At 40.2% G+C, this 26,503-nt stretch overlaps 1 protein-coding gene across 5 annotated transcripts in view; it reads left to right on the forward strand.

Moving 5' to 3' along the window:
- The window catches only part of FHIT (fragile histidine triad diadenosine triphosphatase), a 1,483,533-nt gene that overhangs the window by 386,976 nt on the left and 1,070,054 nt on the right, over nt 1–26,503 (forward strand). The window contains exon 3 of one of the 5 annotated variants that reach the window (XM_032649512.1): nt 15,611–15,682. The exons of the other annotated variants lie outside the window; for them this stretch is intronic. The gene's annotated coding sequence lies outside the window, so the exon portion shown is untranslated. The remainder of the gene's footprint in view (nt 1–15,610; nt 15,683–26,503) is intronic. 5 annotated transcript variants of the gene reach the window in all.

Below are 26,503 nucleotides of genomic sequence, written 5' to 3' on the forward strand. Positions count from 1 at the left end.
TCTGTAGTGATCACCCAAGGGCAGTAGCTCATTCTCCTGCTGCCTTTCCCACCCTCTTCATGTTGTTATTTAAAAACCTTTGATTCTATTAAGATATATCATAACAACCTATGTTCTGGTATGCGCATAGAGTTGTCACTGAGAAAGGTCATGTAACACATGACTTATAAATTACCTGTACCATTTACTTCATTTCTCCGCCTTTTGGAATCTTTCTGTTTTAGTGAGGACAGGCTAGGTTATACTGCAATAACAAATTCATCCCGAAATCCCAGTGGCATAACATGAAGGAAGTTTTATCTCTTATCTCCTGTTCAAGGTACATGTCCAACACAGGTAGTCGGGGGCCTCTGCTATTTGTAGTCACTCAGGTACCCAAGCTGATAGAGCTACCACCATCCTGTGGTGCCCTGGCTAGAATATGTGACCTTCTTAGGGAAGAGAAACTGGAGAATTAAACATGGATTTTTGGGAGTTCCCTGGTGGTCTAGTGATTAGGACTCGGCGCTTTCACTGCTGTGGTCAGGGTTCAATCCCTGGTCAGGGAACTGAGATCCCGCAAGCTGTGTGGCCAAGATTAAATAATAATAATAAAAAAAAAAAAGGGTTTTTCCCTGACTTAACCCTGAAATGAAGTATGTTACTTTTTCTTACACCCCATTGGGTAAGAGCTGGTCACATGGCCCTGCCAACAACAAGAGACTGAGATGTGCAGGCATGTCTATGCCCAGGGCCCAAAGAGAACTGGATAAAATTGGTAGAATCTATAATAATATTTACCACAGTTAAACTCTCTTAAGGCTTTTTTCCTCCATAAATTCAGCTCACAGCAATAACTTCTTCCTTTGAAGATCTGTTAACACTTGAGTATACCATTCATCTGGCCCTTAGCTTTCACTGTCTTTGATGTGTAAATGTACTAGTGAATATGAATAAATATTTGTATCTTTATGACAAGCCTCCTATATTTGATTATAAGTTCCTTGAAAATAGACAGTGTATAGTTTTAGCATCACCCATAGTGCTTTGCATGTCCAGTAAGTGTGGAATGAATATAGTTTATGGGTGAAGCAAGTGTTCAAATGACAGGAAATAGATGATAAGCAAATTTGTTAATTTTATTTCATTTGTTTCACCATGTGTAGCAGCTTCCTAATGGGAGGAGGAGTTAAATTAATTGAGAGTCTTTATAATCTTTCTCTGGTCATTGAAAAGAGTACTGTGGGCTTTTGTTGCTGAGGGCCATGAACACTTTGTGATAGAACATTTTTGATTTTTCTGACTTTTGATCAGCTAAGAAGAAAAAGAAAAGGGGAAGAAAATCTGAAGAGAAAGGACCTAAGAGTTGAGGAAAATGCTGTCAGTAGTCAAAGGGGAAGGAGGAAAATCACTGGAACCCAAATAATCAACAGGCATGAGAAGAGAGAACACAACAAAGTGTAAGACTTGGTACTTGTCTGCAGCCTCGGTGCTAAGACGAGACATAATTATGGAGAAAGAGCTAGATGTATAAAGCAGCACGTGAGATGTTCCATCTGCAGGGTTGCTACTAGATAAAGCTTGAGAAACCCTCTGTGTTAGTGATCTATTGCTGCCTAACAAATTATGCTGAAATGGCATGGTTTAAAACTGCAATAAACATATATTATTCCATTCTATTTCTGTGGGTCAGGAATTTGGGACAGGCTTAGCTGGGTCGTTTTGTTTCTAGGTTTCATATGTTGGCTAGTTTGACAGTCATCTGAAGGCTTCACTGGGTCTGGAGGATGCACTTCCAAGTTGTCTTACTCACATGCTTGGCAGGTTGGTGGTGGTTGTTGGTGGGAGGCCTCAGTTCCTCTCCATGGGTACCTCTCCACAGGCTGCTTGAATATCTTCATCATGTGGTGACTGGCTTCCTCCAGAGGTAGAACAAGGTGAAACCTTTAATGTCTCATCACCTAGCCTCAGAAGTAGCACATCATCAATTTTGCAATATCCTTTTAGTTACACAGGTCAGCCCTATTCCGTATCAAAGATGACTGTCTGAAGGCAAAAATCATTGGGGACCATCTTATAGGCTAGATATCATCCCCTCCACATTTTCGGGGGAGAAGCAGATTAAAAATAAATATCAAGCACATTCCTTCCAGAGACTGGAGCGGAGAAGTCATAAAAAAGTAACTTTGAGTATATTTGTGGCAGAGGTATGGAGCCTTTGGGGACTGATGACATAAGTATCTGACTCAGTGTTTCCAGCTGCACAGACTTCCTCTCTCCTCCTTGCCTTGTACTTCCCTGAGTCACTTCTTAACCACTGCCAGAACAGGATGATTTTGACAATTAAAAAAAATCTTCAACTGCATGAAAGAGAACTCTGATTTCCCTCTATGTAAACCTCATTTATGGAAAATTAACTGTTCAGTCTATGTACTGTATTCCTCTTAGGAGCAGTGGAGCTAGCTGGGAAGAAATAAGTATTTCTTAGGTTTTGTAAGTGAAAAGACGTGGTGCCTTCTCTTGGCCTCAGCCTTCTCATCCGTATAATGGCGACAACCATGCCATCTTCCGGGGTGTTATGAGACTTAAGTGACATAAAAGATGTGAACACAGTACAGAGCTTGAAACAGCTGATGCCTAATAAATGCTTTGTCTTGTCTCCATGGAGAGTCTCTTGTTATAGAATCTCTCCATACTTAGAGGAATGAAATACATATGAATGATTAAAACAAAAATTCAGAACCTCATAAGACCTTGCAATAGGTGAATTTAATTATATGGATTTAAAATAAACTAAGTCATATTAGGTGTGCCTAACAAATCACTGCTTTTATCTAAATAAGTACCTTATTTCTTTCCAATGGGAATTTCTACAATGATGTAAATGTTTTATATGTATGTTGACCATAGCCTCATTTAGCTGTTGAGCACTTGAAATGCAGCTAATGACACTGAGGTGGAATTTTATTTAATTTTACTTTTTAAAATTTAAACAGTCACATATGATTAGTGGCTACTGTATTAAACAGAACGAGCTAGAATGCCAAATGCTCATGATGACTCTACATCAGGCAAAAAATGGAAGAATTTTTGATGGTTTAGATCCACAAATGCCTTTGCTTCTATATGCTGTATTTATGTATTTATTTCGGGTGGTACTGATTTGAACAGTTGGTCTGTTTCTATCGAGAAATGTTCTCAATGCCAATATGTAGATTTTCCACCCATTTTTTTGTGAACGAACTCAGATGATTCAGAAGCTGAGCAGTATCTTTGTGGCTTTAGACATGAAGAGCTTTCTAGATGGAAGACAGAGCTGGATTCTTACACGCATCTGTACTTTATCCCAGTTTCCTTGAACTCAGAATCATTTAGGGTTTTACTATGTTTTCAAAGGTTTTTCCAAGTTGTATGGATCAATGTTATTACACTTGAGGGCTGTATGTTGGATGCCTGATGGTATCCACTAATAACAATGTTAAAAATCATACACAATTTGATGGAAATTATTTGCCTTATCATGCTCTTTAATAGGTCCTTTTGAAAGCTTCAGAATGAAATTGAACAACTAATTGGTCTAAGACTGTCAAGTCAGGACAACTTTACGCTTCAACTTCATCTGCCATCAGCTCTCCTTCATCCTGACACAGGTTCCTCCTTTGTTCCCTGGATGTGCCACACCATGCACCTTCTTCCTAAATCTATGTCTTTACTGATGCTGTTTCTTTCTGCTCACCCCTTCTTCTTTCCTTGATAAAGGTATCCATTCCAAATCTCAGCCCTTCTCATGAGTGTGCCCACTCTTCTGCATTGAGAGAGCGCACCATGAAGTGTATAAAAGCGTAGGCTCTGGAGTTAGACTACCTGTGTTAAAATCCCAGCTTCGCCACTTACTGACTATGATTTTGGGCTGGTTTCTTCACCCGCTTGTGCCTCAGCTTCCTCATCTGCAAAATGGGAAGGGTCAGGTTCTACCTCATAGCCTTGTTGTAAATATGAGTGAGACAAGTACTTGATAGATGTTAGCTGTGATTTTTATTCCATGCTCCTTTGTATTTTGTTCATACTTTTTTTCATATTTATATTAAGGTTGAGTTATACATTCTCTGCATTATTGTTGGGTGTACATGTTTCCATCCTCCACTTCCATTATGAGCAATTAGAAGTAAAAGACAATATCTTTTTCACTACTGTATCCTCAGCACCTCTTGCAGGGACCATCAGAGAAGAGGTACTCAATACATATTATTAAACAAATGAATGAAAATATGAATGAATTCTTTTATTCTACAAGTGAGCACCTGTCAAGTACTTAGCAAACTTGAGATTGATGAAGGATAAGGTATATTTTAATATCTATTTTCTTTGACCCACTCTCTTCTAAAACATTTAAGGCACAATGGTTGATTAGTTTTTTACTGAGGCATAACAAATTTCATGAATTTAGTGGCTTAAAACAACATACAGTCATTATCTCACAGTTTCTGTAGGTCAGAAGGCCAACACAGGGGCACAGGGCTAAAATCAGGGTGTCAGCTGTACCACGTTCCTTTCTGGAGGCTCTAGGGAAGAATCCACTTTCAAGTACATTCAGATTGTTGACAGAATTCAGTTCCTGTGGTTGTAGGACTGAGGTCCTTGTGGCCTTGCTGGCTGTTAGCTGGGGACCACCCTTAGTTCCTACAAGCCCCTCTCCAATCCTCACCTTTAGCCCTTACATCTCAGAACCATTAATAGCACATCTAATCTTTCCCATACTTGGAATCTCTCTGACTCCCCATCTGCTGCATTGCTTCTGCATCTGCTTCTGTCACTTCTCTCAGACTGTTTTCCACTTTGCACTTAACGCTTTTAAGGCCTCATGTGACTACATTGGACAAACTCAGATAATCCAGGATAATCTCCCAATGTCAAAGTCATATGACTAGTAACCTTAATTGCATCTGAAAAGTCCATTCACAGAAGCACCTAGATTAAAGTTTGATTGAATGACTAGGGGCAGGAATCTTGCAGGGACATCTTTAGAATTCTGCCTGTCACAGTGGTCAATTAATGACTGTGTTTAAACTGTTAGAAAATTTTACCATATTTTTATTTACCTTTCATCTCAGTGAGAGCAGGGATTATATCTGTTTTATTCACCAGTGTATGTTCAGCACAGTGCCTATCTCATAGTAGGTATTCTACAAGTATTTGTTAAATATTGAACTTCCTCTACCTCTATTTAGTCGTCTTCTTCTTCTTTTTTTTTTGATGTGGACCATTTTTAAAGTCTTTATTGAATTTGTTACAATATTGCTTCATTTTATGTTTTGGTTTTTTGGCCCGGAGGCATGTGGGATCTTAGCTCCCTGACCAGGGATCAAACGTGCACCCCCTGCATTGGAAGGTGAAGTCTTAACCGGTGGACCACCAGGGAAATCCCTAGTCTTCTTTTTTTAAAAAAATAATTTTGTTCTGGGTTACCAAAATGATCAAACAAGGTTTCGAAAAAAAATTATATTTGTTTTGGTTTTGACTTTGTTCTTTGGTCCCTTGTAACCCTGGGTTTACCACTCGAACCCTTATCTTCTCTTATGTTTTGGTGCCATTTGATTTTTTTCTCATAAAAAAATATGCTGGGCCTATATTTGGAACTTTGGGGTTGTGATTATAAGGGGGTAATGAGAGACTAGACTATCAGTAATGGTGATTGGGATGACAGTGGTCATGATGATGTTTTGGTCAGGGTAGGCCAAAGATAGTTTTGCCCTCCCTAGGTGACACTTGACAATGTCTAGAGACATTTTTGGTTGTTATAGTTAAGGGAGAACATACTACTGGCATCAAGTTGGCAGAGACCAGGGATGCTGCTAAGTATCCTATAAGGCACAGGACAGCCCCCTCCATAACAAATAATTATATAGTATAAAATATCAGTAGTGTCCAGGTTAAGAAACAATTAGGTAGGCTAATTGCCTTAATGAACAACATCAAATATCAATAACTCAACAGAAAAAACGTTTATTTCTAACTCATTCAGAATCTGTTACAAACGTTTCTGGAGGGTAACTTTCCTCCAAGGTTTGCCTAGGATCCAGTTTCCTTACATCTTGTAGCTCTTACTTCTTCAATAAGTAGCCTTCAGAGTTGTTGAGAAAAAGAAAGAGTTAAGGATAGAGCCTGAAAGATTTCTGTGGATCCATCCAGGAAGAGGTGTACATCATTTCTGCCGTATTACACTGATTAGAACTCAGTCACTCGGATCTACCCAACTGTATCAGAGCTGGTAAATGTGGTCTAGCTGTGTGCCTGGGTGGCTACTAGTAGTTTCTACCAGAAAATGACAATAACAACATTAATTCCAGTAACATCTAATATTTTTTAAGTTCTTCCATGCCAGGCATGTGTAATATAATTTATCAGATGGTGTAACTCAGGCTCAAAAAGGTTAAATACCTTGCCTGATTCATGCAAAGGTCTATGGGGAGCCCAGAGGTGAACCCAAGTCTCTCTCATTCCAAAGTACGTGCACTTAACCACTACGTGATACTCTAGTTGGAGCAAGAATTGAATACTGCTCTCACTGGGGCTTAATTTTTATGAAATAGAAACTAAACCCTTAAGTACCATAGAGGCAAAATGTTTTGAGGCTTAAACTTAAAATTAAAACTGCTTAAACAGTCTTTCCTAAAGAGCTGCTGAAATCCTTTTCAGGAAATATCAATATATAAGTTGCATTCCAAGTTTTTGTCTGGATCATAAAAGAACAGACAAGAAGAGATGAATATCATGGGTGAAGGCTATCATAGCACTTTTATTTCTTTATTTAGTTTTATTTTTCAATTATTACTTATTTTATCTATTTATTTTTGGCTGCGTTGGGTCTTTGTTGCTGCTCACGGGCTTTCTCTAGTTGTGGCAAGCAGGGGCTACTCTTCGTTGCGGTGCGTGGGCTTCTCATTGCCGTGGCTTCTCTTGTTGTGGAGCACGGGCTCTAGGCGCACAGGCTTCAGTAGTTGTGGCACGTGGGCTCAGTAGCTGTGGCTCATGGGCTCTATAGCGCAGGCTCAGTAGTTGTGGCACACGGGCTTAGTTGCTCCATGGCATGTGGAATCTTCCCAGGCCAGGTATCGAACCTGTGTCCCCTGCTTCGGCGGGCAGATTCTTAACCACTGTGCCACCAGGGAAGTCCCCTATCATAGTGCTTTTAAATCATCCTGTTGCCATTAGGCATTGCAGCCCATGATTATATATATTTCATATAAGTCTTCAGTAGTCCAGAGGGACTGCTGGCCGAGGTAATGAGCACTGCTAGGAATCTTGATAGCGAACTCTAAATGGTTTCAATGCTGCAGAGTTTCAAGAACATGGGCCTTCCTTGAAGTGAATGGCTATTTCTGTCTCATTTAGGTAATTTATTCTTGTCCAGCTCACATTAGTGGCGAGCTTTGTGTCACATGTGATAGTTATATTAAGACACTCTTCCTCTTAGGGGTGGAAGGTACTTTGGGTTTTATCGTCACGGAGGAAGAAGGAAGAGAGAACAGAAGCCCTCACTTCAGAAAGGCCACACTGGTAGACAAAGCAATGTGAGTGGATAAGAGATGTGAACAGAGTTCAGAGTCTTCTTTTAGAATAAAACTGCAGCAGTTTCCTGGAATGTTCTAATCGACTTTTCAGGGTCTGAAAACTGGTCATAGATGTGATGGTTCTGAATGCTGCTGCCTTCATTATCGGCTTCTGCTTTGAATGTAATAGCAAAAAATTCTCAACGAGTTCTCTATTTTGTGCCATTGCAGTTGAACTTCTAACCTTATTGCTTAAAAGCTTTTATTACCAAAAAAAGAAATTCTATTCTTCTTTCCTATCTCCTCCTCTGATGATCTCCTCCTCTTGTCTTTCTCTTTCTATTTTCTTACAAGAGTATCTGTATTATCACATTGGTTTAGACCTTTGATTCAATTACTCATTCAGAAAGTGTCTATTGCATGTGTGTACCATGTGTTAAGCACTATGCTGGATATTGGGTCAGAGTAGTGACCAAAACAGACATGGACCCACCTAACTTCAAGGAACACATGTGCTCAGAGGAGCGCTGGTACTTTTTGCCACAAATAACAATGACATCATACATAACATGCCACAAATAACAATGACATCATCCACAACAGTACTGTCTAACATTTATTAAGCACATAGTTTCAATCCAGTTGAATTTATGTTTTGTCTCTAATGATGATGGCCAGAACATCGAAGAACCCCCACTAACATTTATTGTGTGCTTACATGTGGTAAGCACTAGGGTAAGGGTTTTCCATGTATTATCTCATTTAATTCTCACAAACCCATATTGGAAAGGCTTTGTCATTATCCCCATTTTATAGATGAGGAAACTGAGTCTTAGAGGGATTCGAGATTTATGTCAAATCACACAGCTGATAAGTAGAAAAGCTGGGATACAAATCCAGGGCCATCTGACTCCTTAGCTTGTGCTCTAAACTCAGAGCATGTTAGGAAGGACACTAATTTTTCCTTGATGTCTAACTAAAAGAGTAAAAGGTATGTCCCAGTCATTAAAACCATCCTTAATAGCTTTTTTTATCCCCTGTTATTATTAGTGTATCATAAGCCTGTTTTTCATATGTGTCCTTCAGTTGTTAAAAGCCCTCCCTCCCAAGATGGTATCAGCACAATGGTAAATTACAACTGGCCATTCATTGTATGCACAGTGAAGCTTACTATATGCCACAAACTGGGTAAAGGACACAGACATGGTCCTTGCCTTCATGGATCTTCCAGTTTATAGGAGAAGAAAGTCATTAACCAGTTACTGACAAGTGTGAGGAGTATTATTAAGGGAGAAGAAGAGAGTGCTATGGGAAGTGTACCACACCGGTTTTAGTGTGGAGCGTGGTTAGGGATAACCTCCCTGTTAAAGTGGGTATAACCTTCAAAGCCACATATGAGGAGACCTCAGATGAATGATGAGGATGCTCAGGATATTGTGCTTTTCTGAGGCCTCAGAGAGTGTGGTAGGATCTATGCACTGAAAGAAGATGGCAGGGGGAGCATAGAGAGAGCAGTGTAGGTGAAAATTAAAGGAAAAATAAGCCTCAGATAGGGAGGCAGGCAGGGGCAGATCATGAAAGGCCTTGCAGATCATGGTAAGGTTTGGGGTTTTTATCAGAGGCAGTTATCAGTCATCGAAAATCTTTAGGCAGAGGAGGGAAGTGCAATATTTGGATATTTGGCAGCAGTATGGAGAAGGGGTTAAACTGAGGAAAACTGGAAGCTGAGAGATGAGTTGAGGTCTTACATTAGGGTTGTTGTAATTCTGCTATTCTTGGAACTGGTTACTCAGCTCTGTTTCCCCATATCTGTGCCTTTTGTCATTTTGAAGACATCAGCTATCTCACCATTCATCCCATCTCTGTCAACTCAGAAGCAAATTTACCTGCCTTGAATGCATCACCATTTCAGTTGATGACCTCTGAACCTTTTCCATTGCAGTTGTTGGGGCCCAGGGTAGGCCACCTCAAAATGTGCCTCAGTGGATATTGATTATTTTGTAATGTTTTTTTAAAATTTATTTATTTATTTATTTATGGCTGTGTTGGGTCTTTGTTGCTGTGCACGGGCTTTCTCTAGTTGCGGTTAGTGGGGGCTACTCTTTGTTGCGGTGCGTGGGCCTCTCACTGCGGTGGCCTCTCCCATTGCAGAGCATGGGCTGTAGGCGCACAGGCTTCAGTGGTTGTGTCACGTGGGCTCAGTAGTTGTGGCTCGCGGGCTCTAGAGCGCAGGCTCAGTAGTCGTGGCACACGAGCTTAGTTGCTCCACGGCATGTGGGATCCTCCTGGACCAGGGCTCGAACCTGTGTCCCCTGCATTGGCAGGTGGATTCTTAACCTCTGTGCCACCAGGGAAGTCCCATATATTGATTATTTTGAATTAAATTTACTTGAGAAATGGCCAACGCTAGAGAGACACTCTGACCTTCTTTTCTCTCTCCCTAAAGGCAGGAAATAAATCTCTCCTGTGAAAGGTGCACTCCCTGCATCTGGAGGTAGAAGGACACCCTTATCACCAGAGACAGGGAATTTGGGGCTGAGAAGCCTGTGTAAACAATTTTTGTTTCATCTTTAATTTACTACCCCAAGACCAAACTCTGTTTAGTTTCTTCAATGATTGAACACCGAAAACCTGAGTTTCTTTGTCCTGTCAATTCCTCACAAATGTATTGTTTCTTTGTCTAAAAAGTACAAAAGTTGCCTGCTTTGGCCACTTCTTTGGTCCAATTTCTACGGGACTTCCATGCAGATGAATTAAAATTTGTTTGTTTTTCTCCTGTTAATCTCTTTTGTGCCAGTTTTATTATTAGTCCAGCCACAACAGCTCAAGAGAGGTAGAGGGGAATATTTCCCCTGTGTTTCCCTGCCCTCCTCCATACCCTCTGCCAAAATAAGTGTTGAGAACAATGTCTTTTTTCTTTTTATCAAATACTCTGGTACACCATCATGATTACAACTTAATTTCACTCGTCTTAGCAGAGGTGATGCATTTTCCTCCTAATAATAATAAGCCTTTTTTTTTTTTTTTTTTGCGGTACACGGGCCTCTCACTGTTGTGGCCTCTCCCGTTGCGGAGCAACAGGCTCCGGACGCGCAGGCTCAACCACTGCGCCACCAGGGAAGCCCAATAATAAGCCTTTTTAAGCTTACACCCTCACGTTCCCTAGAATGGATGTTTACATGATTCTTTGCTTTTCTTGCTTGTTTTTATTTCTTTTGGATTGGTTTCAGTTTGTAGCTCATTCATCTGTCAGTCTTATAAGAAGAGCTCCTTAGTGCTGGAGAGAGGGGAACATATATCCTTCTAAGCTGTGGAAGATACACTACTGAGTACCAGAACTTTAAATGGGTGCCATAGGGATAAAATAATGAATATAGTTACTTTTGCTCCATAACAAATGGAGGTTGATGTTAGGGTGACGTATGAGTTATGAATGCTTTTGGTTACGAGTACCAAAATACTCAAGCAATATTAACGTAATCCATAATGATATTTATGTACTTACAAGAACACAGGAGGTAGTGGATCCCAGGGTTGATTTGGTAGCTCACTGATGTCACTAAAGACCCCGTCTCTTTCATCCTCAGAATCTTTCATCTTTTGGCTTGTTGGCTCATGGTCAAAAGATGACTGCCATAGCTCCAAACACAAAGTTTTTACATGACAGTGTCCAAAAAAAGAAAGAAGAGGCAGGTCAAAAAAGCCTTCCTCCTCATACAACTCTGGCTTTTTATCCAAAGCGAAGATCTTTCATGGAAACTCCAGTGTACTTCCCCTCATTAGTTAGAGCTAGGTCACATATCTACTATAAACATCAATCAATAGCAAAGAAAAATGGCATCATGATTAGCTTAGACCAGTCATCATCCATTATCTAAAGCTGGGCACCTTGCTGTCCATCAAAATTTGGGTTCTGTTATCAAAGAAGGGGAAGACTTTTTATCACATTTGGATTAAGAGATGATAGTCATAAAGTTACAAAAGTAAGGTCTAAGAGGAAGACCATAGGAGGAACTTCCAAAGATGAGGAAATGGAAGCAAATGAGATGACTAGCTCCCTAGTTCCCTGGCGCAAAAGCAATCTTGAGCAATTCCCTTTAACCCTCCCAGATATAGGTAAACATAAAGATGTCTTTGCTATGTTATTGAGGACATTGAAGAGATGATGTTTAACAAATTTTGGGGGGGAATAGATGCTTGTTTGTACATTAAGCAAATAAATACATTGTAGATGAAGATTAAAGGAAAAATAAGCCTATATCGTTGGTGTTTACAACGTGAAAAGAAAAAAAAAGAGGTACTTTGTTTTTCAGGAAGTTCAGGTTTACTAAATTGTTCATGAAATGAAGCGCAGTATCAAAATGGTCATTAAATCAGTTAGCATTTTATCTTAAAAGCAGAGGTACACTAAAATACCTCACATATGCTCAAGTACAAAGGTGAAATTTGCTTCCCCCCAAATTTATTACCCCTTAGAAGAGACGACATTGCTTTCTATGTGGGTCCTTTCAAGTGCTGCTTTGGGAAGTCATGGTGGGCTGAAATGGTTTCGCTCAATGTTTCTTTTGGCTGCTTGTGAAGGTCGTCTGCTGGGATCAGTAAAAGAGGAGCAAAGAAACTGAATGCAGAGTTAGTCATGATACTGGGGGCTGTGACTTCACAATGGCAAATGTTGGATATTGTTTTAAACAGGCCTTCTGAAAATCACTTTAAAAAGCAATACAAGAGATGGGTATATCATGGCCATCAAAATGGTACCTGTAGGAGGATGAATTTTTACTGAAAAGAAGTTGCTTATAGAAATGGGTACTGGTGCCTTTAGAGACAACTTCCAGAGACAGCTTCACACATGCTTCAAGGAGTGCCATGTCTCACACCAAGAGAATCAGATGTGTTCTAGAACATGCTGTTGGAGGAATGGAAAGGCATCTGCTGTATGCTAAAGATAGTCATGCCAGAGCTTGAATAAAATGTGTTTTTAAAATTCCAATTAAATTAATGAAATAAAAAGTATAAGTAAATGTTTGGACTATTTTTTTCTATATCCCTAAAAGTTTACATGTACAAGTTGGCCATCTTTCCTTTTGAATATTTTTAGACTTTTCTTTGAGAAAATGGAATATTTCTTTATATTCAAGATTGCCTTATATTTGGCATTACTAACAAACTTGTCCCAGTTTAGTCTTACTTCATCTTTCCTTGATGTTTTACATTTTAATAATATAAAAAGTTTTAAACACCTAGAGTGTTCTAGAGTGAGTGATGGAGTGCCATATGTTAGCTCATGAAAAAATTTTACATAGTTTATAAAGAGACGTGCAGTTAAGTGCCAGACTGATTAAAAAAAAAGTTATTAGTCTTTGGGTTTGAGTCTAACACTTGTGTTAGTTCTCCAGAGAAGCAGAACCATAGGGGATGTGCGTGCGCGCACACACACATACACACACACACACACACACACACACACACACACATATATATATATATATATATATATATATATACACAGAGAAAGAGAGGGAGAGAGAGAGGAATTGGCTCATGCAATTAGGGGGGCTGACAAGTCCCAAGATCTGCAGTCCGCAAGCTGGAGACCCAGCAGAGCCAATGGTATAGATCCAGTCTGAGTCCAAAGGCCTAAAAATCACTACAGCTAATACTGTAGTTCCAATACAAAGGCCAGCAGGCTCACAACCCAGGAAGAACCAATGTTTTGGTTTGAGTCCGAAGGCAGGAAAAAAACCAATGTTCCAGCTGGAAGCCAGTCAAGCAGGAGGAGTTCCCTCTTATTTAGGGGAGGGCCAGACCTTTGTTTTATTCAGACCTTCCATTGATTGGATGAGCCCCATCCACATTGGAGAGAGCAATCTTTACCCAGTCTATCAGTTTAAATGTTAAGTTCATCCAAAATACCCTCACTGAAACACCCAGCATGAAATTTGACCACATAGCTGGATATCCTGTGACACAGTCAAGTTGACATATAAAATTAACTATCACAACACTTATGGAAATGTGGGGTTTTACTCTTTTTTTTAGGATTTATATTAAGCCTAGTTCCAAGAAAGATATGTATAAAATATTGTAAGATTAACTATGCCATAGAAAAGAAACGCTTGTTTGTTTCAAAAATTAAACTTGGGCTTCCCTGGTGGCGCAATGGATAAGAATCTGCCTGCCAATTCAGGAGACACAGGTTCCATCCCTGGTCTGGGGAGATCCCACATGCTGTGGAGCAACTAAGCCCGTGCACCACAACTACTGAGCCTGTGCTCTAGAGCCCTCGAGCCACAACTACTGAGCCTGCGTGTCACAACTACTGAAGCCCATGCACCTAGAGCCTGTGGTCCACAACAAGAGAAGCCACTGCCATGAGAAGCCCACGGACCACAATGAAGGGTAGCCCCTGCTCGCCACAACTAGAGAAAGCCCACGTGCAGTAACGAAGACCCAACACAGCCAAAAATAGATAAATAAATACATAAATAAATAATTTAAAAAATTAAACTTGGAAGGATATTCCTTTAGGGACCGTTCCTGAGTGTGCTGTCTACATTCTTTGTTTATGAAATGGGTCCAGGTGATGTGATAAAGTTCTGTAGGGTTAGTACTTTTTGATCTTTAACACAGAGATATCATGACACAAAGACGAGTGGTCTTGAATAGAATGGAGTTGCATCCTGTGTGCATTGAACTTTTGCCAACTTAACCGTACAGAATTGGCAGACAAGAAGACAGTAATAGGTACCAATTTAAGTAATATAGATCATTCTGCTAGACATTTCCCCTCAATGAATATATGCTTCTTAGTGAATGTGAGATGGGAGCTAGGAGTCAGTCTTATCCTCCTGAATCTCCTAGTGTGAGCATCTCAGTGCTGAGTGTATTCCAGTATTGACATATTCTGTTATGCATTAGAAAATGTATATGACTAGTAAACTCACCCCAATGACTTCATCTGATCTACAGCCAAAGAAATAGCTCTATGTTCTTCTCTTTTTTTAGTACACGTATTTATTTATTTACTTTTGGCTGTGTTGGGTCTTTGTTGCTACGCACGGGGTTTTCTCTAGTTGCGGCGAGCAGGGGCTACTTTTCGTTGAGGTGCTCAGGCTTCTCATTGCGGTGGCTTCTCTTTGCTGCAGAGCACGGCTCTAGGCATGTGGGCCTCAGTAGTCGTGGCACGCGGGCTCATTAGTTGTGGCTCACGGGCTCTAGAGTACAGGCTCAGTAGTTGTGGCTCATGGGCTTAGTTGCTCCACAGCATGTGGGATCTTCCTGGACCAGGGCTCGAACCCATGTCCCCTGCATTGGCAGGGGGATTCTTAAGGACTGTGCCACCAGGGAAGTCCCTAGCTATCTGTTGTAATGCTAGAAGAAAGCCTCTATTGTACCTCCTGAGAAGCTGTGCCATATTTTTGTGTGTGTGGAGAATTGAAGAGATTCCCAAGACACGCTCTAAGCTTCAACTTAAAAACTATCCCTGATTTAAGATGCCACTGAGCTATCTTTGATTCTGTTGGGATTGTGTCTTTCTTAAGAAGAAATGTTAACTGGCAGCATTTTCAAGAGCCTTATGGTTTTAGGTTTGCTCCTTTTAAAGAACATTTCCCCTCACTCCCTGCTGGAGATTATCTGGAATGCAAATATAGGCTTTCCACTGTGTGCATGTATTATGGGACTGGAGGGCAGAGATGTAGAAAGACTTCTTTAGGACCATTTCTTTGGGTAAGAAAGGCATTAGCCACTGTCTTTTAGTTTTGCTGGGACATTCACTAAGCTGTGCCCTTTGTGCTGGGGTTTATTAAAAAGTACATATAAGGTAAGTGGAATAAGATACTATTCAAATAAGGAGTAGGTTATATAAATTCTGATTAGAAGAAAGAAATTTATAAGATAGAGGTACTTAGTCTAAAATTTAGAGAGCCCATAGTACACCTGCTGTTATCCTGGGTCAGCTGAGGAGGAGAGCTTTCAAAAGGTTTCATTGGACTTGGTTGGGCATAGGAGGTGGCAGGAGCAAGCCTGAGAGGACAGGGTCATGATAGCTGTAATTTATTGTGTATCTACCCATTTGATAGGCATCCGACTCTGGATAAACCAGTGATAAACAAGACAGACAGCATCCATGTTCTCTTGGACTAACCTTATAGGTATGTTTGGGAAGGAGGGATGGAAGGGCAGCAAACAAATAAATGAAGAAAGTAACGAAATGTGATGAGAACTATTAACAATACAGAAGATTAATATATCAGAGTGACTTGGTGGTGTTGAGGATGCTGCTTTAGATTGGGTGGTCAGGGAAGACCTCTCTGAAGAAATAACATTTGAACTGAGACCTGAATGATGTAAAGATCCATGATTTAAAGATGCAGAACTTTCCAGAGAGGGGGAAGAGCAAATGCAAAGGCCCTAACATGGAAATGGTAACAAAGTGCCACTTTGTCATTAGTTGGGCCAGTGCCCAAGACCTTCCAATGTAGAACACTGATAAAGGTAGGCTGGTGTGGAAGGAGTCTAGGTGGGACTTCCTCCCACTTTCTCCTAAACAGTCCCCTCAAATGAACAGCATGCTTAAAGATTCTGACTGGGGGACAGTGGGAGGGAGTGGGCAAGAATGAAAGTGTTGCAGGCAAGACCTGGTGCTCTGGACATCACTTTGGCTCATGGATGCTATTGCCTAAAGTTGGAAAGAAGGCAGGACAGAAAGAAGGAAATGGTTACCCTTCCTTGAGGAATCAGCCTTTTACCAACTTAGAGTACGTGTTGTGTAGTGACCTTGCCCTTAATTAGTAAGACTCAGTATGCTTGAATTTGGCCAGTTGGCTTAGGACTTGCTCCTTTGAGGGACATGGGGGTGTAGGGAGAGAGAGAAAGAGTGGCAGGCCTAGTCCCCACCGCTTGCAGATGCTTTCTTATCTAGTTATTTTAGGTACAAGGAAGCCAGACACATAAAGGATAAGTAACTTGCCCAACAAGCAGGTGGCAGAAATAGCATTTTAAAGCAGGTCTGGTTTGATTCAGAAGTAGATCAGACTGCTCTTTTTACAGATCAGGGTAAATCAGTGAATTTTTCATTCTTATGCCCTAAAATATTTTACTCACCTTCCAGAGTAAAAACCTCACTCTGTTGGATCAGACCCAGTTAGATAATTTCATTGAGTTTAGATATTTAACTTTATTTCTGGCATCATAATAATTTTAAATATATGTATTTCATTTAGGCAAAATTCCTGTAAGGAATTGACAATTTTACTTTCTTTGTATGAGAGGTAGCGGGTATCCAATTGTTCAGCCTGTTTCCATGGAGAGAATTGACAGCAATCATAAATGGTATGATCATCCTATCTGCACTGGATGGCTAAAAGCCAAACAGTAATCCTCATCAAACTCTTTTGCGTTCATTCTCATTGTCTCTCTCTCTCTCTCTTTCTTTTTCCCTCTCACGTACTCTTCCTCTCTCCCTCTTCTTCCCAGTGCCTTGCTGAGTGTCTAATTTTTTTTCTTCCCTTATGTCAAAGGTTAACATGTGAAGTCTGTTCTAGGTATAATTACACAATTTTCTTTTCAGGAGACAGTTTTGCAACTGATGATAAAAATATTCAGTCTCCAGGGTTAACTGTAGTAAATATATTTTAAAAAGAGCTGTATGTTCTGAGAATAGAGACTGTAAATGATATGTCCAGATTTATGACTGGTTATCTATTTTTTGGTTCCAAATCCTAATTCTCTGTTTGTCCTCAATTTTTAATATCAATTAAAAAATATTTAGTGACTTCCCAAGTGTGAAAACACTGAACTGGCTGGTATTTGGGACTGGGACCTATTAAATAATGTATTAGTGTCTCCTCCAAGATCAGCTTTGTGATCTTCTATGAAGAGGAATCCATTCTATTCCACATTTTAACTCATAAGAATAAAAATAATAGCTACCAAGTTTGAATGCTTACCCTGTGTCAGACATTGTGTGTACCAATATTTTACAAAGATTACCTCATTTTATCCTCACAACAATCTCATTAGTTAGATATTTGTGTTCTTATTCTTCAGTCAAGGAAATTGAAACTCAGAAAGGTTAAATGGTCACTCAAGGTTATATCCAAATTAAATGCTGGAGGCTGGATTTGAACCCCTGTCTGTCTAATTCCAAACTGTGGACCTCCAGTTTCCTAAAGAAGCCCAGTTGGAATCAGGGGGTTGAAGAGTGCCCATCTTTAGAGAGTTTGGCCTGGGTTGAAAGAATGTACTGTAACTCTGGTTATCATCTTGCAACGAGATAGAAGTTAGAGCTGAGATCCTTAACGTGGAGCTGTGGCTTCAAAGAAGACTAAAATTCTCCTTTTAGTTAATATTGCTAAAAATTACCTTGGAAAAGGCAGTTTGGTAGTAAAGTTCTCAAGAGTTTCTAAATTTGGAGATGTAATCCCCTATATATGTAGAGGAACTGTGCTTAGGGCCCAGGAGAGCATGGAAATGAGAGGAAGAAATAAAAGAGATTCAACTTAAGGGAAAGAAAAGGAAGCTATAACATCTGATGAAAAGTAATCGAGAGCAGATTTCAGTAAGGAAGAGGAATGGAAAATAGACTCATGCCAAAGGGGAGCTGAAGACAGTGATGTCTGGATTAGATCATTTGGGAGCTACCGAGAGGCTACAGCCATGGGCACTCTTATAAATTTATGATGATGGTAATGATGGTGTGCAGCAATAAGTAGGAAGTGCAAACTAAGGAAAAGAAGAAAAGTGTCTGAGTTTCATTACCCCATAAATCCAGGAGAAAAATACTCTCTCTTCATATGTCAAGGGTAAAATTGTGCCTCCAGTTCTCTATTTCATTTGGCATACCTTATTCCCATAAAGGAGCACCCTGGAGGGAGTTCCTATGAGGACCAAAAAATAAGAGTATATCACAGAAATGTCGACTACTAGGAAAATCCATTTTACTTTCCTTCTTGCTGTGGTTTTACCATAGGCAGAAATTTCAGGGAAAGAAAGAAGGAAGAAAGGAGAAAAAGGGAGGTAGAGAAGAAAAAGCGAGGAAAAATAATTCCAGTTTCCAAATATTTGTGACATCCCATTGTAACTAAGTGCTGATAAAAGGGACTCATGGATGGATATATTATTAAAGATACGAATAAATGGATTTCATGGGTTCATGTGCTTTCCTGGTAGAGTTGATAGGAATGCCTTTTTGGAAAAGAAATGAATTCTCCTTGTTTGATAGCCCTGTGGTTTGAGCCTCATGTGCTGTGTTACAGCTTTGGAAAGGGAAAGCCCATTCCACAGGGAGTCAATCTACTGAGATGCGACCCAGGCATAAAGAAATGCTTCCCATGTGCAGTGGATTCTCTTGTGCTCACTTAGAAGCCAGTGCACGTGTAAGGTCTCCTCCATGCCTAAAGTATGCAAGTGATAGCTGTTCATGGGGGCTCCAACTGGCTTGGCAAGAAAAGCAGCTACCATGTTCTTCTCTACAAGATTTCACAGAGCAGTGTGTTTGTGCATCGAATGAAATAAGACTTAGATTAAAACCCAGCATTTTTATGGAGTATCTGCTCTTTGTCCCTGTGTCTAGTAGTTTTGCATACGTTAATCTTGTTTAATCTTTTTTTTTTTAGCCAATGTTTTTTTTTTTTAATTAATTAATTTTTGACTGCATGGGGTCTTTGTTGCTGCACATGGGCTTTCTTTAGTTGTGGCGAGCAGGGGCTATTCTTCGTTGCGGTGCGCGGGCTTCTCATTGTGGTGGCTTCTCTTGTTGTGGAGCACAAGCTCTAGGCACGTGGACTTCAGTAGTTGTGGCATGCGGGCTCAGTAGTTGTGGCATGCGGGCTCAGTAGTTGTGGCTCATGGGCTCTAGAGCGCAGGCTCAGTAGTTGAGGTGCACAGGCTTTGTTGCTCCGTGGCACGTGGGATCTTCCCGGACCAGGGATTGAACCTGTGTCCCCTGCACTGGCAGGCGGATTCTTAACCACTGTGCCACCAGGGAAGTCCCACCTTGTTTAATCTTTTTAACAGTGACAAATGCATCTATTAATGCATTAAAGTTATACAACTTTTATATTAAAACAGTGGAACAAACCCTGTTGGAAGGTTTACAAGTTTATACTTCATCACCTACGTGGTAAAGATTCATTGCTGAAGATTTGCTAGTTCCTTAAAGAACAGATGGTTTGAATACCCAGATATCTGTAGGTGGACTTTTCTTTGCTTACTTCCCTTATTTAGCCTAGTTCACTTGTTTGCTCTCAAATATTTATTGTCAGGTTTGAATACACAGAGCAATATAACTTGCACCCTACAGATGATTTAAATGATTTTTCACTGTTAAGTTTGACTATAAGCAGAGCCTTAGGCTCTGGTGTGAAAACTTAAGTCCCCTCCCTTATGATATGAGTTTACTATATTTGGGTATAGGCCGTTTAGATCCCTGGGAATGCCTTAGAGTTTTCATTTACTATATATGTTTATTTCTGAATCCTCATTCTCTTTCACACATATGCATGCTATGTGGTACATCTGTATTGGTGACAAGTTTAGTTTACAAATATATAATATATTGGTGTGAACTGGTGTAAACTTTTAATTTAGTTCCAGGTTCTTCTCTTATTTTATGTACTTTCTTAAGAATAATACAGGTATACCTGTTTTATTGCGCTTCACAGATATTGAATTCTTTACAAATTGAAGGTTTGTGGCAACTCTGTGTCAGACAAGTCTATCAGCGCCATTTTCCCAACAGCATTTGCTCACTCTGTGTCTCTTATCACATTTTGGTAATTCTAGCAATATTTCAAAGTTTTTATGTTTGTTATGGTGATCTGTGATCACTGATCTTTGCTGTTACTATTGTTTTGGCATTGTTTTAGCAAAAAAGTATTTTTAAATTAATGTATATATATTATGTTTTTTAAATAAATACTGCTATTTATTGCATACTTAATATACTATAGCATGGTGTAAACGTAACTTTTTGCACTGGGAAACCAAAAAATCTGTGTGACTCGCTTTGTTGCAATATTAGCTTTATTGCTGTGGTCTGGCACCTGACCCACAATATCTCGGAGGTATGCCTGTGTAGACTGTTGTGCTGTATTGATTTTTAATAATATAACTTAACTAAAAATGGCATGCAGAGACCCCATATTCCAGTTGAGGTTATGTCTGTCTACATTTTGGGGAGTGATCTGTATAGCAAAGCAGTAAAGCCATAACTGTTTATCACTTTCTTAAAAATTTTATGCAGCAGGCTTATCATATGTTATAATGTTGTTCCTTCATATCCTTCTTATACTTTTACTTTAGATGCATTGCTAGTAGCTTAAAACTGCATTACTATATAGCAACCATTGCCTCAAAGTGTGTCTTTTATGTATTTGACACTAACAGATAGATACCTTTGTTTTCAATATGTTTTCATATAAATTTATTAATTACTCAAGTAGTCCTTGGGGTTGTCCCAGACATTGACCTGTGAATTAACTAACAGAACTGCATTTAAAGCTGACAGAGAGCTCTTGAGCATTTCTAGGATGATCACATTTGTTTCTGGTATGTGTTTATGACACTTAAAGGAAACCAAAGTCCAGATATGAATTATGTCCAGACAAACTAATGTCAGCATTGGAGGATATTTGTATAACCTAAATAGGTGCTGGGGTCCCATATGGTTCAGTCTTAAGACAGCATAGCAAATGAAATAATTGAAAAATAATTCTAAATTTTACCCATGTCTCTCCAGGAACTTCAAAAATTACTTTATTCATTGCACATGGCAACTCTTCTCAAAACCCCCTTCCATCCTTTTTTTTCCCAGTGATCTTTCACTTTGCACTCTCAGAAGCTAGGTCCTCTCTCTCTTTTACCCCTTTACTCTCAAATAGCTGTACTATTTCTATTAAGGCTGCAGTCTGACTTTCCCCCACCTCTTATTTTCATCCCAGTCTTCCAGTTCTGCTTTTGTTATCATTCACATAATTCATCATAAAAAATGAAATTTCTGGGACTTCCCTGGTGGTGCAGTGGTTAGGAATCCGCCTGCCAATGCAGGGGACATGGGTTTGAGCCCTGGTCCAGGAAGATCCCACATGCCGCGTAGCAACTAAGCCCGTGCGCCACAACTGCTGAGCCTGTGCTCTAGAGCCCACGTGCCACAATTACTGAAGCCCGCGTGCCTAGAGCCCATGCTCTGCAACAAGAGAAGCTACCACAATGAGAAGCCCACACACTGCAACGAAGAGTAGACCCCGCTCACTGCAACTAGAGAAAGCCCGTGTGCAGCAACAAAGACCCAAAGCAGCCAAAAATAAATAAATAAATGTATTTAAAAAAAAAAAGAAAAGAAACTTGTCTTAGAAAGTGGGTAAAGGAAAAGGCCGAGCAAAATAGAGTTCTTTTCTGGGGGGAATGTAAGGTTTGGAATACTAACATTTAACAAAATTTGTCTTTAGTACATTTAAAAACTACAGTGCTTATGAAATTCATCGTTAATACCATAATTGTAAAGAATTATGAATTCCTTTGAAAATAAACTTCATTTTCAGACCAAATTTAATAAATAGGAGAAGTAGAAGCCAAAAAGAATGAAATTCTTTAATTTAGGGCAACTGTAGAGTAGAATACCAGAGAAAATCCAGCAGATCACAAAATGGTAATATAGTTAGTGAGCAAATATGCACCCTGAGGGGAAAATGATCAGGGGGTCACAGAGGACATTGAATAATAAGGCAGCTATGTAGCACTAATGAAGACCAAGCTGAATTCAGAAATAAAGAGAAATGACAAAACTTTCTTTTCTTCATATTCATCCAGAAAATGTAGATTTTGAAGGATTCAGGAAAATTTCAACTAAGTTTGGAAGACAGTCACAGATATGATTAATCACATTGGAAAAGAAAAAGCTGAAGTGTGATTTTTATATGGGAGGATGGCAAGTACTAGCTCTCTGTCTTTACTTGCAACATTAAGAAAGGAAGAATTGATTTATATAACAGTGAGGCATATTTGCTTAGTCATTGGGAAAAAAAAATCACATGGCATTAAATGGCAGAAAATGTTTTTGAAAATAGACAATGTGTTGAATCATGTTCTGGGGAAGTCTTAAGAAATAGGATTCATCTTTGTGCTGTTATAACTCTGGAATAGGAATAAAAATGCTCTGGTTTATGTATGTAGTGTTTTTCCTGCCCTGGAGTCAATGATTTTATGAAATACCTAAAAACAAAAACAAAAACCCTATTTCCCGAGATTGCACAAAATACCTTCATTCTATTTTGAGGATATATATGATTTATTTCTTGCTGCTGGAACTTATTACTTATGCTTCTACTAAGTGCATGAATATTTTGAATCAATCACCTACTCAATAGAGAGAAATTTCTCCTATTATGTTTGGCTAATTTAACATTTGGCCAAATCAGAATGGTTGAATAAGATTCTACCATATGCTATAGCATATCTTTGTGTTATATTTAAGCAGCATATCTAAGGATCCATATTTCCTTATAGAGAGTTAAGTTTCTCCAGTACAGTTATCTTAAATCACAACTGATCTTGGGACTTTCCGTCAGTACAGTGGTTAAGACTCTGCCTTCCAATGCAGGAGGTGCGGGTTCGATTCCTGTTCAGGGAACTAAGATTCCTCATACCAGCGGGGTGCAGCCAAAAACTCAAAAAAAAAAAAAAAATTAAATCACAACTGCTCTTGCCCTATTTTGAAATAAGTTGGATACCTTTTAAATGTATATCCAAGTTTTGTTTTGTTTTGTTTTTTACCACTTCCTCTCCCTCTTGATAACTAGGAAGATATACATACATACTTGCCTTAACTCCAGCGTGTTAGGATTGAGGTAGCCTATAAATTAACCTTATGTCCTGGAAGTATGCCACAGTGGTGTTTTCTAACCCAGAACCCTTGTACTGTAACCTTCCTTGGATGAGCAGAGAACATTGTATCATTCTTTTTTGCTTATCATGGTGTGCTTGTGTCTTTACTTAACACAGAGAAAAGGAAGTTCATGATTGACTTCCCTTCATTTCATTTCAGACAAATGTAGGATTTTTACTAAGCTTGCAAGAACTTATGCAAAGTCCATTTGGAGAAGTAGCCTGTGCTATTGATCGATAAGGTTTCTAGTTTTCCAGGTGTCACTATATTAGCCTTGTGAATATGAGTTTGGGGAGCGAATGCTCAAAAGGTTCAAAATCCAGCATGACAAGAAGTTGTAGACTGAAGGAACTTTCTTCTGGTTGCTTTAGAGGGCAAAGTATTTCCAAGACTTGCAAGGCTATTTAGGTTTGGAACATAGAAATGATAATTTTGACTCTAGGTGGCATTTGTGAGGAACTATTTATAGTGGTGGGTGTCTCTCTCTGGATTGTGTTCTTCTTTAACATTCTTCTATAGGATAGATTTATACCTTAATACCTCCAACATAATGAGGAGGTTGTTTCATTTTCCTTCAGTGAGGCAAAAAATCTACCTTGTAAGACTTGCCACCCTGTGGGACCACCTGAATACCTCAGAGTCATGGCTTCATTTCAGGCCCCAAGTCAGAGGGGATTCTTTCTGGTTCCGTCTTTCAGCTTAAAGTTTCCAATCTTAGCTTATTACTGTATTGCCTGGGGAGATTTTTAATTCCATTCCTACAGGTATTTTAAACCATATTCCCTTCCTTCCTGACTTTCTGGGGGCAGATCTGATGCTCAGCCTGGCTTTGGAATGCCTGAGCACAGGGCACTCAAATGCAAATCTTTGGTGCCTCTAGGGCAGGGATCCCCAAACCCTGGGCCATGGAACCCATCTGTGGCCTGTTAGGAATTGGGCCACACAGCAGGAGGTGAGCGAGCAAAGTTTCATCTGTATTTACAGCCGCTCACCATCCCTTGCATTACCTCCTGAGCCCCGCCTCCCGTCAAATCAACTGTGGCATTAGATTCTCGTAGGAGCACGAACCCTACTGTGAAATGCACATGCGAGGGATTTAGGTTGCGAGCTCCTTACGAGAATCTAACGCCTGATGATCTGAGGTGGAGCTGAGGCAGTGATGCTAGTGCTGGGGAGCGGCTGCAAATACAGATTATCATTAGCAGAGAGGTTTTACTGCAGAGACCACAATAAATCAGTTGTTTGCAGACTCACATCAAAACCCTATCAGTGAGTGGCAAGTGACAATTAAACTGCATCTGGTGGCAGGCTTTAGAGCGGCAAGTGAGTTGATGTACTTCAGTTGTACAGCTACATCTGGTGGCAGGCTTTAAGTCAGAATCTGACACTTATTTTAGCCCACGTGTCCCTCCCATTATTTTATTTACCACTTTCCATCTGCACCTCTTTCCCACACTGTGCCCTTGTCTCAGTCACAGTTTCAGTAAGCCCACAGCTAACCCTAGCCAAAATGAGTAAAAAACAAACGTCGCTGGAGAGCTTCTTTGCAAAGGGGGAAAGACCCAATGATGAGACAGCAGAAGACTGCCAACAAAAAGAAAGCTTAATTTAAGAGAATATACCGGGCTTCCCTGGTGGCGCAGTGGTTGAGAGTCCGCCTGCCGATGCAGGGGACACGGGTTCGTGCCCCGGTCTGGGAAGATCCCACATGCCGTGGAGCGGCTGGGCCCGTGAGCCACGGCCGCTGAACCTGCGCGTCCGGAGCCTGTGCTCTACAACGGGAGAGGCCACAACAGTGAGAGGCCTGTGTACCGCAAAAAAAAAAAAAAAAAAAACCAAGAGTCCTACTTAAATTATAAGTTCATTTGCAATAGGTGATTCACATTCTCCAAGCCCGCTTTGTATAATATGTGGCGACCGGCTATCCAACGAAGCCATGAAACCTTCAAAACTGCTTCACCATACGGAGACCAAGCACCCTGCATTAAGAGACAAGCCTTTGGAGTTTTTCAAAAGAAACACATGAACACGAAGAACAGAAGCAATTATTGAAGGCCACCACTTCATCAAATGTGTCTGCGCTGAGAGCATCATTCTTAGTGGCTAACTGCATTGCTAAAGCTAAGAAGCCCTTTACTCTTGGTGAAGAGTTGATCCTGCCTGCTGCTAAGGACATTTGTCGTGAACTTTTAGGAGAGGCTGCAGTTCAAAAGGTGGCATGTGTTCCTCTTTCTAGCACCATAACTAGATGAATTGATGAAATAGCAGAAGATATTGAGGCACACTTGTTAGGATTAATGAGTCACCATGGTATGCAATCCAGGTTGACGAGTCTACCAATATTGACAACAAGGCAACAATGCTTGTTTTTGTGCGATACATTTTTCAGAAGGATGTGCGTGAGGATATGTTATGTGCACTTTTGTTGCCAGCCAACACCACAGCTGCAGAACTATCGAAGTCTTTGAATGATTACATATCAGGAAAACTGAATTGGTCATTTTGTGTCAGTATATGCACGGTTGGAGCGGCTGCCATGACTGGATGGCTTTCTGGTTTCACTACTCGGGTCGGAGATGTCGCTTCTGAATGTGAGTCTACGTGCTGTGCCATCCATAGAGAAATGCTGGCTAGCTGAAAAATGTCACCTGAACTTCACAACGTTTTTCAGGATGTGATTAAAATTATCAGCCCCATTAAAGTACGTGTCCTTAACTCACGTCTGTTCGTGCAGCTCTGTGAGGAGATGGACACAGAGCACACACATCTTCTCTTACACACAGAAGTGAGACGGCTTTCTCAAGGTAGATCACTGCCCAGAGTTTTTGAGTTACGAGTGCCGTTCCAGAGATTTCTTTTAGAAAAACAGGCACCACTGGCAGCACATTTCAGTGACACAGAATGGGTCACAAAACTTGCTTACTTGTGTGACATATTCAACCTGCTCGACGAACTCAATCTGTGACTTCAGGGGAGAACAACAACTGTGTTCAAGTGGGCAGATAAAAGTGGCTGCATTCAAAGCCAAACTGGAATTATGGGGCAATGAGTGAACACTGGGATTTTTGACATGTTTCAAACATTAATA

Source organism: Phocoena sinus, chromosome 11 (genome assembly GCF_008692025.1).
Source record: "Phocoena sinus isolate mPhoSin1 chromosome 11, mPhoSin1.pri, whole genome shotgun sequence".
Lineage (NCBI taxonomy): Eukaryota > Metazoa > Chordata > Mammalia > Artiodactyla > Phocoenidae > Phocoena > Phocoena sinus.